The sequence below is a fragment of the Oxyura jamaicensis genome, chromosome 4 (genome assembly GCF_011077185.1).
Source record: "Oxyura jamaicensis isolate SHBP4307 breed ruddy duck chromosome 4, BPBGC_Ojam_1.0, whole genome shotgun sequence".
Taxonomy (NCBI): domain Eukaryota; kingdom Metazoa; phylum Chordata; class Aves; order Anseriformes; family Anatidae; genus Oxyura; species Oxyura jamaicensis.
In genome coordinates, this window is record NC_048896.1 from 79189034 (window position 1) to 79205607 (window position 16574).

At 35.4% G+C, this 16574-nt stretch overlaps 1 protein-coding gene and 1 long non-coding RNA gene across 16 annotated transcripts in view; one reads left to right on the forward strand and one right to left on the reverse strand.

Annotated features, from left to right (window-relative positions):
- Nucleotides 1-16574, reverse strand: part of SLIT2 (slit guidance ligand 2) — a 256661-nt gene that overhangs the window by 149092 nt on the left and 90995 nt on the right. The window lies entirely within an intron of this gene.
- On the forward strand, nt 4119-6894 carry LOC118165633. Its single transcript, XR_004750148.1, has 3 exons — nt 4119-4260; nt 6282-6369; nt 6706-6894. It is a non-coding gene; the product is annotated as an uncharacterized LOC118165633 (long non-coding RNA).

A 16574-nucleotide genomic window follows, 5' to 3' on the forward strand; every position in this document is an offset into this window, starting at 1 on the left:
TCAAAATATCTGATGTAAGAGAAAAAGAAAATGAAAATTGAATATGAAATTCTTTGGCAACAAAATCTCCTGCATGCATAAGTATACTGGATTTCTTAATAGCATTATTTATATTAATGTCTGTTCTTATACAATAGCAAGTATTTGTCTTTACTTTTCTTTTGTAATGTTTTACTCTCCTCTTATCCTGGCGCCTGAAAATACCTGGCATAAATTAAAAAACAATTATATCAGAACTTCAGCAGCAGAGTTCTTCTGAGGCATGCAAAACAAAAACTAACAGCAACAACAATATTTTGGAAAATGCCAACATATATGCAACAATATTAATGCTTATCAAAATGTCCTACGTTTAAGATTTATTCTATTTTATTATTATTATTATTGTTATTTTGCATGCCTGTATAACCCAACCATACTGGATGCAGCGTGAACTGAACTAATTAACAGAAAGGGAAGTCTCTATGGCTCAATGAGGGTATCATAGAAGTGGCATACAAGATCTTAATTAGAAACATTGCAGCACTGCTAGCCAGATTCTCAATCTCAGTTAGGATTTTCCAGCACACACAGATATATTTAGAACACAACTACTTGGGACAGAGGCACAGCCAAGGTAACTCTAAGCAACATGATGGGTTCCCTTAATTTTACCAAGATCAGTCATGCCAGGAGCATCCAGGATCAAGGATAAGTTACTATGCTTTAAAGACAACGTTCTTCATTCAAACGTCTAATGGTTCTCCAGTGGCCTGAGCCTGAGGAACTGAAGATCTCATGGGGGTATTTTGGATTGCTAATCTATTTACATGGAAACTGTGATCATTACTTTTATTTGGCAGTACAGAACCTAGAGATAATGAATCTTTTTATAAAACTGATAAAGAACTTAATATAGGCAAAAGTCTTCCTCCACATGTTAAAAACCGTGTGTACATATTTTTATATACACATATTTATATATCTCTGTATACACACAGACACACACAATATCCTCTGCAAAGAGTATAGCAGGTAATCTTCGTGAATGAAGATTACCAATCTTCATAAAATGAAAAAGGAAATTATTTGATATAAATTATTATTCAATATAAATTTTCAAACTGATCAGTTTAGGACAGATCTGTAAATAGACTTCTAGAAATGCTCACTCAACTTGCCTAAAATTAATGTCTTAGAACACATTGAATCAGTTGATCAACAGAGGACTTAGCTTGTACACTTCATGAAACGGTAATGACAGTGAGGTACCAATTTATAAGAGTGGAAAACCCTGATAATATTAACAGAAGTGAGGCCAATTTCCTAAAACCAGAGGTCTACTGGTTACAGTAAGATTGCAGTTATCAGTATAATTTTCTATAAGCATAATCTCTGAAAGGTCTATACCTTATATGGAAGCCAAAGAAATGGCATATTTTATGTAATTTCCATGCAAACATTAAAAAAAAAAAAAAGCTAGTAAAATGTTTTTAAGTAAAAAACATGATTAATGGTACACGTATAATTCCATGAAAATAAAGCAGAGAACTCTTTCAGTATGACCAAATATTAACTTCTTCAGATGTTTGCATCTTTTGAAAAGAATAATTTCCAGTGGGTTGTATTCACAGATCCTCATATATACCACAAATTGGAATGAAAATACATTTAGCCAAATGCTCCAAATACAGAGGAACCAGTGCAGCACTGAAAGCTGTGCACTGCATTGTTGGAGGGTGGAGGCACAGAAACAGAGCAGCATAGACACACTCATTTGCAAACGTAAGCAATAATAAAAAACAAAACAAAACAACAAAAACAAACAAAAACACCATATACAACAGCCATTGCTAATTAAACTCTAGAAAATTATCTTGTCTTCTGCACTACAAGCAGCTTTCCAGCCTTTTCAACCAAAGAAATTTTCTGATATATCTCTGCTTTGAAGTATCTGCATATCTTATGGACGAAACACAAGAATTCAAAGGAAAGAGAATTAGCATGAAACCAACAGAATACTATCTACAAATTTCTGTTAATGGTATTCCCTTAAGCTATAACATCCAAATAAACACATTTGATTTTTAGTCATGACCAATATGCGTGGCAAAATAAAAACATACTCCAGAAGCTAATCTCTTTGCCTTTGAAGATAGTTGTATTTTCTCTTCTCCAGGAGTATTCAAAAAATAGGACCCTTCTAGAAGTGAAGATGAGGGCAGCCTTGCCCACCATCTCAGCTCTCCTGGACCCATGGTGCTGCATTGCCCCATTCACCTGCTCCTTTCCCCAGCACAGCTCTTGGTATGCTACACTTCACCCTTATGGCAATGGACAAGTTAGTGTCCTCAGGAGGTATTTCAGTATTTTTGTGTGCGTGCGTTTGTTCACAACTGACATTCAGAAATCATGTGGAAAGACTACAAAATTGCATAGGGAGAGTAAATAGTGAAAGGTATGGGAGTTTATTGATGCCACCTCTGCTTTATAGTTTTCTGACCAAAATGAAAGTGTTATTTCACTTCTGAACTTAATGTAACATTAGCAAAGACCAAATTCAGACACAGAAGCAAAAATAAAATAAAATAAAATAAAATAAAATAATAATAAAAAAATAAGATGGCTGCTGCTGTCTTTATTTTTTTGAGGTAGGTTCTGTCTTCTTCTATGAAGGAAGAGCTTTCCTTCAATGAGCTGCAGGGGGTATCTTGTTATATACTGAATTACAGTTACATACTGAATTCCAAACCACACAACACTGTAAAATCATTTTAGTTCATATGAATGAAAATACAGTTTAGCAATACAAGCATGTTTTGAGTGAACATAAAATTTGAATCCTCCCTGTGACTTTCATTTTATTGTGAAGATAGATTTGTAAAAGCTTCTCTAAAGCCATCTTTACTGGGCCTTAAGCAGCTATAGCCTACAGCTATAATTTCAAACTTATTATTATTTAAAAATACTAAATTTTACAACTGAGAATACTGAGAACATTTACACTGAAGAAACTGCTTCCCCACCACGAGAGAGCTTCCTGCATTATTATTTTTCCTCGACCTTTTATTTTGTATTGTGGTATCCTGAGAAAGCTTGTCAGCATTAAACTTTCAAAAAAGAGAACTTATTTACCTGTTTCCTTAAGAAAAACATGGAAATGGTTCCTTTTAGTGAACAGCTACCATATTCACTCCTTTTTACCTGTACACAAAAGGGAACTTCAAAAGGCTGGGGAAAAATAAGTCTAGTAATGTAAGATTAAAATTTAAACAGATTTATTTTCAGCATATTTTATCTGAATATTGCCAAGGAATATGATAAATAAGAGAACTACACGTGTTTCCTGCTAATAAAAAGCTCCAGGCACCGTTTTTAATCCTAAAATCACATCACTATTTTACGATGTCATGGCACTGAAAATCCGAAGACCTGTCTACTTTCACAGATAAGTACAAACAGCTCTAAGCAATTAACATTAATTAACGTTACTAATTAAAAGTCTAGACAAGCCAGACCTCTCACCCTGGAATGTTTTTGCTAAACAGCTAATACCTGCGGACTTCAGGCTTGGTGATGGTCTAGTAACACTTGACAAGTTCTCCTGAATGAAGCACTTAGAGCTTGTTGAAGCTTTGTGTTAACTTTGCACCTGCACAGGGCCCCCAGCCTCCAGGAGGCCATGTGGATCAAGTGCTTCTATAACTGTGGTTAGTCATCTGTATCAGAATCACAGCAGACTCCCTCATAACAAAGTCTCTTTTTTGTTGTTAATTAAGACAGTACCAAAAAAATAAATAAATAAAGTTACTTATTCAGTCATAAGGACTGAATGCTCCCAGTAGGTAGTCTTTTCACAATTCAATTTCCCTGATGGGACTCGAAGAGGAAATGAAACAACAAATTGTACTCCTGATGATCTAAGCAGAAGCTGCAATTCCACAGGGAGTCCTGCTAGGTCAATTAGTTCATCATGCTAACAGAATAGCAATCCAGAAACCAGTGTCCCACCAACAAAGGTTTGAAAAAGTGAAGTTCAATGCCCAGTTGTAAGACAGCCTCCAGTACATATTATTGTTAGGTTCAGTAAAAGCACATTTATTGAGTATAAAAATAGGGTAGCAGCACTGAAAAGCTAAGGGGATATTCCCGTCCTGTTAGATTCACTCATGTGAATGCAGTAGAAGCAGTCCACCTTTGTAAGATCTCTAATGAACACTGCCTGTACAAAAGAAGTTCATCTCATCACAGTGTTTCCTTCTTAAACTAGATGTTTAAAAGGTGAGTACTTTTACGCAAGCATTTCTCTGAAAAGCCAAAGTACAGCACTACACTTGTTTTGTTTGTGTGTTTGTTTGTTTTAAAGTGTTTCAATATTCTGAAAATGTAGCGTTATTTCATGCTCTGTGCTTATTGCATGTTACTGTTTTAGAAATAGAAATAACAACACTTTCTTTCTTAGGATGTCATCCAACAATACTGGAATGTAACAGCCAACCTTCAAAATTCATTTTCAAAGCAGTAGTTAAAACAAATATATGCACCTGTACTAAGTTTTTTCATTTATTTATTTATTTTTCTTTGTATTTGGAATAAAACCATGATACTTCAATAATAATTTTATAAATGGCAACCATTGCTTTTGATGCCAGAAGACCATGTTTCAAAAGCAAGGATAGTCTAGTAGACTGCTTAAACCCCAAACTTTCACTAAGAGTCCCTTGAATGTCACCAAAATATTCAAGCACCCATTTTGTTTTCTTCACCCGGAGAATCTGAATTACAAAACTCATTTATACCAACCTCACAGTGGGACTGGGACTGTGGGATTAACAATTCTTTCGTGTTTGGGAACAGAAAGGACTGTAAATTCCATGCATCTGTACTCTTTCCAACTGCATATACTGATGCAAAATAATTGTTTTACTCAAATAGGTCAAACATAGGGTAGTTAAAGCAGAAGATTATATACATAAAAAGTTTGACAACAAACTACTGTGCTTCCTCCTGCAGAACCTCTTTAAATATCCCAAGGTTTTGCAAAATAGCAAAAGACTTCTATACTTTTTTTTTTTTTTTTTTTTTACACTGGTCACAGTTGTAAACTAGGAAGTTGCCTAAAAAAAAAAAAAAAAGATTATTCTGTTCTAGTTTACTTTACTGCTGTCAGCTACTGCAATATTAGACCTTGGTGCTTTATTTACAGAACTCCCCACTGACAAAAGATAGCACTGCATAATGAGTACACAAATGCATTTCAAGAGCACATCTTGAAAGCTGTTTTTGTAAAGCGCCTTCTGGCTGCAATATTTGAATGTACTCTATGCTGATGGTCAGTAGGGAGAACAACACAGATGTGCTTTGTTTGGCTCCTAATGGATTCAATCCTGAAGAGCATTAAAAGGAGAGAGACTGAAGAAAATTTGAGCTTTACCTTTTTATGAAACTCTGATCGTGCACTCTCTTTCTCTCTGGCCATGTGGGTTGAAATAGGACAGAACAATAGTACAGTCTATGTATAAGAGAATGCATTCTTGTTTCTTTTGAAAGAATGATTAAAGCTGATTTCTAATTTATTTTTTTTAGATTATTATATTTAATTTTCTGTCTTTAAAAAGAAATTGCATTCAATTTCAATTTAAAAGTATGCACAGAGATTTTTAAGTGAAGGCTATGTGATGCCTGTCTAGAAATAGCACTTTCATTGTTTATCAGTCCTGTGGAGGTTTCAGATTTTCTGTTTTATTTAATTAACTTACTAGAATTTAAAAAGCCATTGTTTACTTGCAGCATCTTGAAATAATTTGAACAAATAAATATGTGACTTTAAAGAAAGTCACAGAAGATGATGCATCTTAAACTCTGCACTAGCAGTTAGAGAGTTAATGGTAATGCTGTTGTCAGTACAATTGTCATGTAGAAGATATCAAAGCATCACCTTCAGACCTGAGAGTCTCATTTTACTCAGGAAATCTGTATTTTGATCCAAACACCACTAGAACATCACCACACAGATCTGATCAATTACATGGCTGTTCTGATATAAAACTGAAAGTAGAAAATAAGATAACTTAATGGGAACAACTGCAAATGATCATGCTCCATGAAAAGCTATGCTCTGTGAAGACATTTGCTGTTCAGTACAACTCTTGCCTTGTGAAGAGGAAATTATGCTGACTTCAATCCCTTTGCAGGGTGCTCCAGTAGGAGGACTGGTGTGACAAGATGATGAGCAGAATGACCTAGACTACAAGGTTAGTGCATAAACTTACATGTCGTAATGATTTCTTTTACGTTTCTAGGCACCATGCCTTGCTGTCAGCTGTAAGAAACTGTGTCAGGAGGGACTGAAAATACGAGCCAGTAGTGCCTCATGTGGATCAATAAAGAGTATGTAAATATAATACAAACATAATAATCACAGTCCTAAAATTTTCCAGATGCCAGCAAGGAAGCAGAAATAATGTCATTGCAACTTGTGTGAAACATCTTGTTAATAGCAGGTTATACCAATAATTCATATCAAGATGACAGTTTGGTTTACACATGTAAATATTAATATTCATTCTTTACTCGTACACCACACTTGAAAGGATGTAAAGTGGTGCAGTAACTTTAGGTTGATTGCATTCATCCTGATAGAATCTATTATTCTCTCTACTAAAAAATAAATATACACAACCACAAATTATTTTCTTTAATAATCCTCATAAATTTTCTTGCAAGGAGGAGGAGAGATGCCAGGAACCATAGAAAGCCTGCTGTCATTACTGGAGGAACATGCAAGTGTCCTTTACAACTGATGATACTTCCATATGACAGCTGTCAGAGGCACTAATTGTTGCCCTACAGTCTTCACATTAGTGTCCCTATTAACAATTATTAGCTCACCGAACTTCGGATGATTGCTTTACTTATATCTACAATGGATTCCACACTCAAAACTTTGGTCTGAGAACCCCTTAAACAAAGGTTTGAAAACATCTCTCTCAAATTTCAGACCATCATTCAACTGAATTTGGCATCATTTTAAGAGACAGTTAAATCATGCAAGTGGATAGATACTCTAAATAATGAGGTAGTTGTGTGATGTTGGCTACTTAATTAGAAAAAGCTTTAGGTCCTAGATTCTCTTCTGATTAACAAGAAGCATAATTTCACCTGATTACGGATTTCAAGTTCACTCGAACACGCAGAGAAATAGCAAGTAAAGAATGCAACATGATGAACACTATGGACTCATCTGGAAAACAGGTCTCGCCAAACAGCCTGTTTGATGGACATATAGATCAGTTGACAAAGATAACAGCATCGATAAAACAGAGTTCTGTAAACTGTGTAACACCAGCATGTGATATTATTTTGACCTGGAGCATGAAAGTAATTCTGCAAATACACTTTTTTTTTTTTTTTTTTCTGATTCCAACATTACTAAATACCGTGATGAAAAACTGGAAAAGAGAGAACCAAATGAAGTAAGATCTAAAAAGCCAGCTCTGTGGTGACAATACTTTACATGTTCAAACTGTGCACTCAGCAGTTCAAGAAAATTTAAAAGAAGATACTACACTTGGAACCTGAGATAACGCATACCTAGCCTGGTACATTAGCAGAAAAGAACAGAAATTGAAAAAGTCTATTGGGGGAAAAGTGTTTCAAGAAGTCTTTCATAAAAAATGCTTCCCTTTTTACAAAATTTCCTTTTCACCATCCCTTTTGAAAACATGCTGGAACTACTAACCCTAAGGTTAAGAACAGTAAGGTTAAGAACAGTATACTATCTGACGCTGAAATTTTATGATTCTTGCTTAAAATGTCCAATAAAATTGTCTTCTATAAACAATCAGCAGCTGATATATAATAAAAAAATGCATTTGACTTCTTCAAAAAAGTAAGCATTATGCCAAAATGTATTATTTGTAATGTTTATTAATTTTTGGAAGAATGAGGCTAGTGGGATTTCACTAGGTGGTCTCAGCTCCTCTCTATTTTCCTGTCTGCTACATGGCCATATCACACAGTGTTCCCATTGTTCACAGAAGTCGTTTCATGCATCAAGAATATTGTGATGGTTCTTGGATGAGTCCGTACATTATACTGATTTACTTTAAGAAAGGACTGAAACATTGACATAAATGACAGCTTGGAATACAGATATGATCTCATAATATTATAGAACATATCTGCCTTTGTTACTAGGCAGTTTCAAATTACCTGATTATCATGTTATTTATGTTCAAAAAAGACATTTCAATCAGATTTGATTTTTTTTTAACTTTTTTTTTTTGTATTTATATTTTCAATTTTGAGTCAAATGTAACCTCCAAAAAAATTAGGTATGCCAGAGTAGAAGCAAAACCAGCAATTTGCACAGACATAGAACAATGTAAACCCTCAATAATACTATACTTTCTGCAGCTATCAATGAAGCACAGAAACAACAACTGACATTTTTTTTATTATTATTATTATTATTTTTTTACAATTCCAGTGCAAATAATCTGGGCTACCAGATAGGCCACATCCAAATCCCATAGTTCTTCCTCATGCCAGCGTCAAACTGGACTTACACAAAGTCTATCTACAGTCAGTGACAGAAATACACAGTCCCATGAAACAGCCATGTAATTCTGTTCCTTTCAGTCTTGAAACAGCTTTACTATATGGAGTTTCCCTACAAAATAATCATAATTCTGTTAAAGACTGCAGAAGATGAATACGTTTCAGAAGCATGCACAGTGCCTTTTGATCACACTGCCTTCCGGGAGTGGAACCGGAGAATTTACCTAAAACTTTTCACATGATATTTTTAAAGAAGCAGAAGAAAAAGGAAAAAAATCTATACTAAGTGCTTGACTTTGATTATACTTTAAAAAGATACACCAAAATGCTAACACTAAACAACACTAAGTAGTGTTTTAACATAGAAATGTCAAAATACTTTTAGAATTCAGAACTGTTTGTTGGTGAAGAATTGCTGAACAGAACACTACACTAGTTCTTTTATTCTATGCATAAGTATCCCCTGCAGTGCCATAGCAACTTTTTGATGTATTTTTCAAAAGGTTTTTCAACTCAACCTACCAGGTGGTTTTAGGAACTCAAATTCATGTGCTGAAGCTGTGTGCCAGCAGTTATCAAAGAATGCGTGGCATGCATCCTAATATTCTTACTGTGCGATCAGTCTGTTTCTGTGTTTGTGTGCATATGTATGTGTATTTTCACATTCATGGTCCAAATCTTGCGACACTGAAAATAAAATAGTGTAGTATTTTACTACATTTGTGTACATAGCAGTGTCTCAATGACTGAAGCTTTTCACGGAAAACATGAACTGAATTCATTAGAACAGTTTGGAAAGCAGACTTTTCAGTTTCTACTGTTCTAATAATATATGCTTTCTCCAAAAGAGATATAAAGTTTGGTTTAATGATAAAACAATCAGTTCATATGGTTAAACAGAATAATTGTCTCAGGTTTCCTTTTCCACCACAGGGGGTTTGACTAAGTTAAATAGTTATTTACTTCAGGTGTGTGATTTATTAAGAAAAGTGCCAACAGCCATAAATATTTGTGTACAGAAATTACAGAAGGTTCTCTAACATTGGCTGGCTTTTTTTTCAGTCAAGGAATGGAAAAGAGAGAGAAAAAAAATCCTAAACTGCTTTCCTCCTGCATGGGAAATAGCTGAATGATTCCCTCTGCTCTTGCTTTACATATTCTGTTCTTAAACAGAAAAAAAAAAATAATAGTGTAATCTTTTCTTTCTATCTAAAGTAGTCTTTGTAGCAAATGGCTACTGAGTGCCCTTTGTTTAAAAGAAAAAATCATAGTATTTATTTGAATCAGGTGGTCATTACATACAGTCACAGAAGAGTAGTGTGAGAGCCAAACCAGTGCTCCATATGAGAAGATGTCTTGAGATGTATGGAAAATGGGTCTAACCTGGGTTTAGTGAGAATCCCCAAACAGAAATTTCCCCAAATCCAAAGCAGGATATACTTATCAGCAAAATTCATATAACGTATAAAACAAGTTATAACATATAGTAAAAGAAACATACATTTTATTAACTAAGCCTTCAGTGTATCCTTATTTAAATTATTATAAGAAAAACATCACATAGTCCAGCACTCTATTCTTGAACTCAAGAGGTTACCTCGGTTTTCTTCAATATATCAAATATTTTCTTCAAATAAATGCATTTACAGACTAAACATTAAAGGAAACCTTGGTCTCTCTATGCTCTCCCACCGGATACAGATCAAGTTACAGACAATAATTATTATATCCTACTTGTAACGGGTTGCAATATCCAGTTACAGCCAACAATCAAATCTCCTACAACTACTCAGCTCTGCTCGATTTCAATCTGAATAGGGACAGGGCTGGGAAAAAGCTTCATGATGTCACACCAAGGTAGTGCAGGTTGTGAAGATTCTTCTTGCTCACCCTCCACAGAGTCAAGAAATTGAAAACCTTTGGTTAAATCCCTTAATACTGAAAGAGAACACTGCTTCTACAAGAGGCAACAAGTAGACCAGGCAGCTTTCTGGAAAGTCTTTCTCCAGCACAGAGGTAAACTCAACTCTTCTGAGCTTCTTAGAGAACACAATTCTTAGTGAAGAAAGTTCTAGAGCACTGAGAAATGACTAACACACTGCTAACCAAAGCTTGCCCTGCCACAGTTGCAGTGGTACTCTGTTATGCAGTGATGTATTTTAAAATACCCTCTGTGCTTGCACCTGAAGTTTTAATTGTTGGCAACTATGGTTAAGCATCTGGGATTAACATTTACCCCAAACTCCAAGAGGTGACAGGACAGAGTATTCAGAATCCAAACCACTCTCAATAAAAAAAAAAAAAAGAAAAAAAGAAAAAAAAAAATTCTTTGTAGAACTAGTCTACAAGGTTTTATCAATAAATTAAATTTTAGAAAGCTAGTTCTCTGCATTTTAATGCTAGTAGAAGTTTTATCAGAGGAAATACATTCAGATATATCCTACTAGTTAATGTTTACAGAGTTAACATATCATTTTTGACAAAATATGTGAAAGAGCAAAAATTAAATTCAATACTAAATTTCCAATCAACAGGTTTGAACAACTACCAGCAAGTGGTTTTAAGGGAGACAGACACAGAGAATAAAGCCTATACCTTTCAATAACACCTTTCAATCCCATTGATCTGTTAGTCAGACCTTCTGCTCTTTCTGGCAATTGCCAATATGTACTATACCTCTTTCCAAAGTTCACTATTTGTCTCCAAGGATTTTATTCCACCACTGTACAATACATTGTAACCTCACACTAATGACAAAAACTTCCTGAAAACTGTTTGTGGGTTTGTAGGTTCCTGTGACTGACTTAGGGGAATCTCTACTTCTAGCACATACAGAAATTTGCCTTGCATTTTCTTTCTTTCTTCCTTCCTTTCTTTCTTCCTTTCTTTTCTGCTTGTAATCAGCTCATAAAAGCTGCAAATTTGAGGCCATACTTAGTGTAAGAGTTATGGTTTCTGACTAGATAAAATTTCAGATACATGAGTGTGCACTCCAGAGCCAGGATGGGTAATTAGACCCCACAAAATAACCTCCTTTAGGCCTGTTCCCAGTGTTCTTATCTGTATACAATCATTGTGGCTTACAAAGCAGCATCAAACAGAAAAATTGAAAAAAAATCTAATGCAAGCCATGACAAATACATTTTTTAAAAAGAAAATTCTATGGTTAGTTGAAAGCACTCCAAAACTTTATGGGGAAATGTAAGGAGAAATACAAAATCAAAATTTGTGTGTAAGATTGGCTGGACTAGTGTGTATCTCAAAGTATAAAAGCACATACAAAACTGCTCAAATAGGATTGTCAGAAATTATACTGGTTAATTTCAATTTATAATGGGACAGAAGCAGGAAGATTTTTTCTTAATTTTTAGCAGCAAATTTAGTTGAGAAGAGAAAGTATACAACTATATACCTATATACCTATATACCTATATGTAGCCTGTGGCAACAGGCTACAAAAGGGAACTCAGTATGAGTCTTCAAGAAAGAGACACCATATAATTAAGCAAGCTTTCTGGAACAGGAATGGACTTTTTGATGGTGCTTCTTAATGAAAGCAATCATATGCCCCTCAGTAATTCAAAAGTGCAGCTGTATAGTAGCTATGACCTTGCTGCAGCCTCTCCACCTTACATTTCCACTTGGCTTAACACCAACTCTGATGGGCACTTCCCCAAGAAATTATTTACCTCAAATACTGTAGTATACTCTGTGGAGTGAATGCTTTGAAACAATCCCACAAAAAATAAAAATAACACAAAAGGCAGCATATTTACACACATCAAACCTGCTGTAAAACTAGAGGTGGAAAATGATGTATCACACTCCTCTTTGCTAATACATCAACCTATAAATATGCAATACTAATTAACATTCAGATCCAATTAGAAGTGGTTAAGGATCATCTGAACATATAATACTCTTCCAAACGTATAATACTCTTTACATTGCTCTTCGGGCAGTCTGAAGAACAAAACAGGCAAATTAAATATTCTTAATGTAGCAAGAAAGTTGTTGAAAAAAATAATATTTCAATATTTTTGTTTCACTATTAAGCCATAACAGATTGCAGAAATCTACATACACCTACAATGAAAAGTGGAATATGCAAAATAATACTGGCAGAATTATAGTCCCCTTTAGTCCAAGAGAGCAAAAGTCCCTAAGATCATTTTTAGACTTGTGCATACACCAGATTTTTATTTTTAGTTTTTAAAAGTCATGCTTACTTGGATTCTCTGTATAGGACAAATTTCATAGCTATACAGTTTTATTATCAATCTTGAAACCTTATCCTTACCTCAATCAACAGAAACATATAGGTATGGTGTAGATTTACAGCTGTTTATATAGATATCCACAGTCACTATCAGTTAAGGTTTTATATCATTAATGTAGAACCACAGAAAGAGACACATGGGTACACAAAAATAGCTTATGCTTACAGAATACTAATTTTAGAATTACTAATAGAGATAGTAATTGTTACACTGAGATCTAATTATTTGCAGGGTTTGTTTAATAACAAACAGAGAGAAGTTTCATTCTACACTTAATCCAGTCTCACTGTGGACTGCCAAAAGGAGACTTTCCCTGCAGTGGCCACCCATGTCTGTACAGCCATCTCCACTGTGTCAGATCTAGCAAGCCTGTGGTCAGTCAGATCAGGCTGCTGACCCAGAGAAAATTTAACCATGTTTTCTTTTTGGATTGTCTGCAGATCCAGCTCAGCCTGTGCCGCAGGCTGGGGAAGGGAGAAGAGCACCACCTTTTTGAAGTAAGGTACCTTTAGTTCAGATCTACCACCACAGAAAACTGCAGCCCCAGCAGGCCAAATCTCGCCATGGTAAAACATGAAGTAAATCACACAAACACAGGATCAGCTACAATTACATGCTATTGCATATGGTGCTAATAATATTATCCACTAAAATGTTGCTCATATACACAGTCATTAGACTGTCATACTCTCTGCTTCAGGACCACGTGAATATACATCCTTCCCTTTCTGACATCTACTCTAAAGCACAATATTCAGCTAATAGGAGTAGAATCAATTCTCCAGTGACTGCCTAACTTCATCCAGCTCTTCCCTGGTAATGCCTTACTGTCAGAATAGTTTTTAGCAATGTATTTTTTTAGTGTTTTTATTTTTTTTCCATGAGTACCTAAAATATATGCTGTAAACTGTTACTATCAATAAGCTAGAACAAAAAAACACATTATCTTCAACCCGAGTGTCTGGATTTAAGCCCGTATACTCATGGGGAAGACTTTATGGAATAATCAATATAGGAGTAAAAGACAGCACAGCGTCTCCTCCTGAGGAAAAAGAAAGGGCACAGAACAATTTAAAAACCATGCCAATGACAAGAAAGGAAAAACTAAAGTGTAAAAGGAAACCAGAACCGCATCCTCTCAACAGAGCTCCCGGTGGGGTTGAAGACAAGTCTACAAAGCCTAATTTTTCGTATCAAGCTGAGATGCAGTAATAAGCTCACTCCTAGTGCTCCACGCTGCCCATCAGCCTCATACAGAACAAACCCAGCTGGTCAAAACAAGCCCAGGGACACCAAGTGGGTAGTAACCAAGCATCCAGCAGCCTGTAATTTGGTCACCTACCAGCCTGTTCTGTGGAAGGAAGGATCAGGATATTCATGACCTAAAAGCAAAATACTGCTTTTGCTCCTCTTGACAAATTGCATAGGAATTCTTAAGTTTTCTCTCTCACAAACTGTTCTTCTTAAAAGTGGCTGCTCCCAGCTCTAACTGCTGCCCACACTAAAGGCACTGACAATGTCTGCACAGGAAGACAATTACATTACCACTACTACCCTACCTCTCAAAAATAAGTCGTGAAGTTACTCATGTCATGTGCACACAAAACAAACTGGCAGAATGACACTAAAGCTTATCAAATTATTCTGATTACAGAAATACCCAAAGATGGTAACAGTCATTAAAGATTTCTAAATATAGAGAGGATCACACTGCAGTGAAATAACTAACTTAAGAACATTAGGCTTGTTAACACATACTGTAGCAAGCTTATTCTGTTTTGCACTTACAGAGTTGAAAAAAGGAAAATCGTGATGAGCTGTCAGACGTAACACCACATAGGCACTGGAGTACGGCACCAGAAGCCTCATCCGTTCTCCAATTAAGTTGTGACACCACGACATTGATTTTAATGGGCTTGGGATAGGATCCCGTTAAGAGTTGCTGTCACCAGTGACCCAAATCAGAACTCAGTTGTTCTGCTTGAAGCAAAAAGCTGGTGTCCTCTTCACTAACGCCAGAAGACTGGAGGACCCCACAGTAATGAATTTTTCTGGGACATCTTCTATGTATATACATATCTATTCTTCGAGCTGTACTCCTCTTGAGATGTCTCTACAAAGATCAAGAAACGTTCTGTATACATACAACGATAATATTTCTATGCATTCTTTTTTAAATGAAAGTCTTACAGACTGAAAATATTCTGTAGGATTTAAACCTACATCGGAAATTATTCAAGGAGAACCCAATGCTAAATATAAATGCAACAACAAGATGTTGCAGTCCATGTATACTTCAATATAGTTTCTCTACAGTTAAGCTTTCAGTGCATACAACACCCATGCAAGTCTCATGAACGAGGAGAAAAAAAACAAACAAAAAAAAAACTCAATGCTTACTTTTCTGGCCATATGTTTAAACAATCATTAGCAATTTTAGTCACTTAAAGATCTAACGTTCTAAGGAGGTACAATGGAAATACCCAGTACTCAAATGTAATCGTCACTGAAGTAAGTATTTAACAAACTGTATTTCAATGATTTGAGGTCCCAGTACAATGAACAAACAAAATGACATTATTAACGGAGTTTTTCACAGTTATTTGCTAATTAATCATTGTATTCAGAGATGAAAACTAGTGCCACAGGACATTACCAGAACACTATATCTGATGCATATGCATCATTTTTTTCATAGATTCCTTGTGGCAGTGCTACCTTTTCAAATCCTGCTCATGTTTCATATCACTGCACACCAATGCACAACCATAATTGTGCTATTCTTTGTACATAGTTAAGGACATAGATAGAGTCTATACAGTAATCTTCTGGTATTTTTTAATATTACAAATTGTAGAAGGAAAAACCCTACTGTGATCACTGAACCGTGTCATGATCCTTCCTACGAAATCTCTGCAGAGATAAAGATAACACAAACTAACCTTTAGAAATCAGATGAGGGACACAGCTATCATAACAATGGTAGCTGAGTTCAAATGCTCAGTCTGCAGGGAATAGGAGTATAGCATACACCACAAATGAATTTTCAAGTGGAAATGGTCTTTTCAAGGCTTCATTTGAAAGCCCCAAGTAAGAACAACAACAACAAAAAAACATAGATATGTCCAATGGCTTTACTCATCTTTGTATTTTCTGATTTTTCAAAAAGATCAATCAAACAGGCTTCATCACTGTCAACAGCAACTCAGGAGCAACTTGTACTAAAGAAACATCACTATGCTGGAGACTAGCAGCTTGCAGCAGAAACCTTCTACATACTTTGGGAGACCAGACGACACATCAGCATGTGTAGTAGCTCTACCAGGCTGCTTTTTGAAGCAAATGGGGGAATGGAAAAAGCAGTCAACTGATTCTTATCTCCTGGAAGTGTTTTCTTATGCCCTGAAAATGCAAGACTGTCAGATTGAATGCATAAAACTGGCAATCTGAAACATGAAATGCCCAGGGGTGCAGTATTAAGCAACCGTATAAATGTGTACATAGTACAGTTACAGACAGACAAAATGAGCGTATTTGTAAACATAAATTGTTGTAACTCCACTACTTGACTTTGAGTTATGTTGTGTATGTGTGCGCCAAATGCAGTCATAGATGATGCAATATGAGAAACATGATGTTGGTAGTGAAATAACTTATTTGGCATAAAATACCAGAAAAATAAAAATATTGTACCGTACATATACAAAAGTGTCTAATAATTGCAATTTGTTTTTTGTTTACATGTGTTACCAT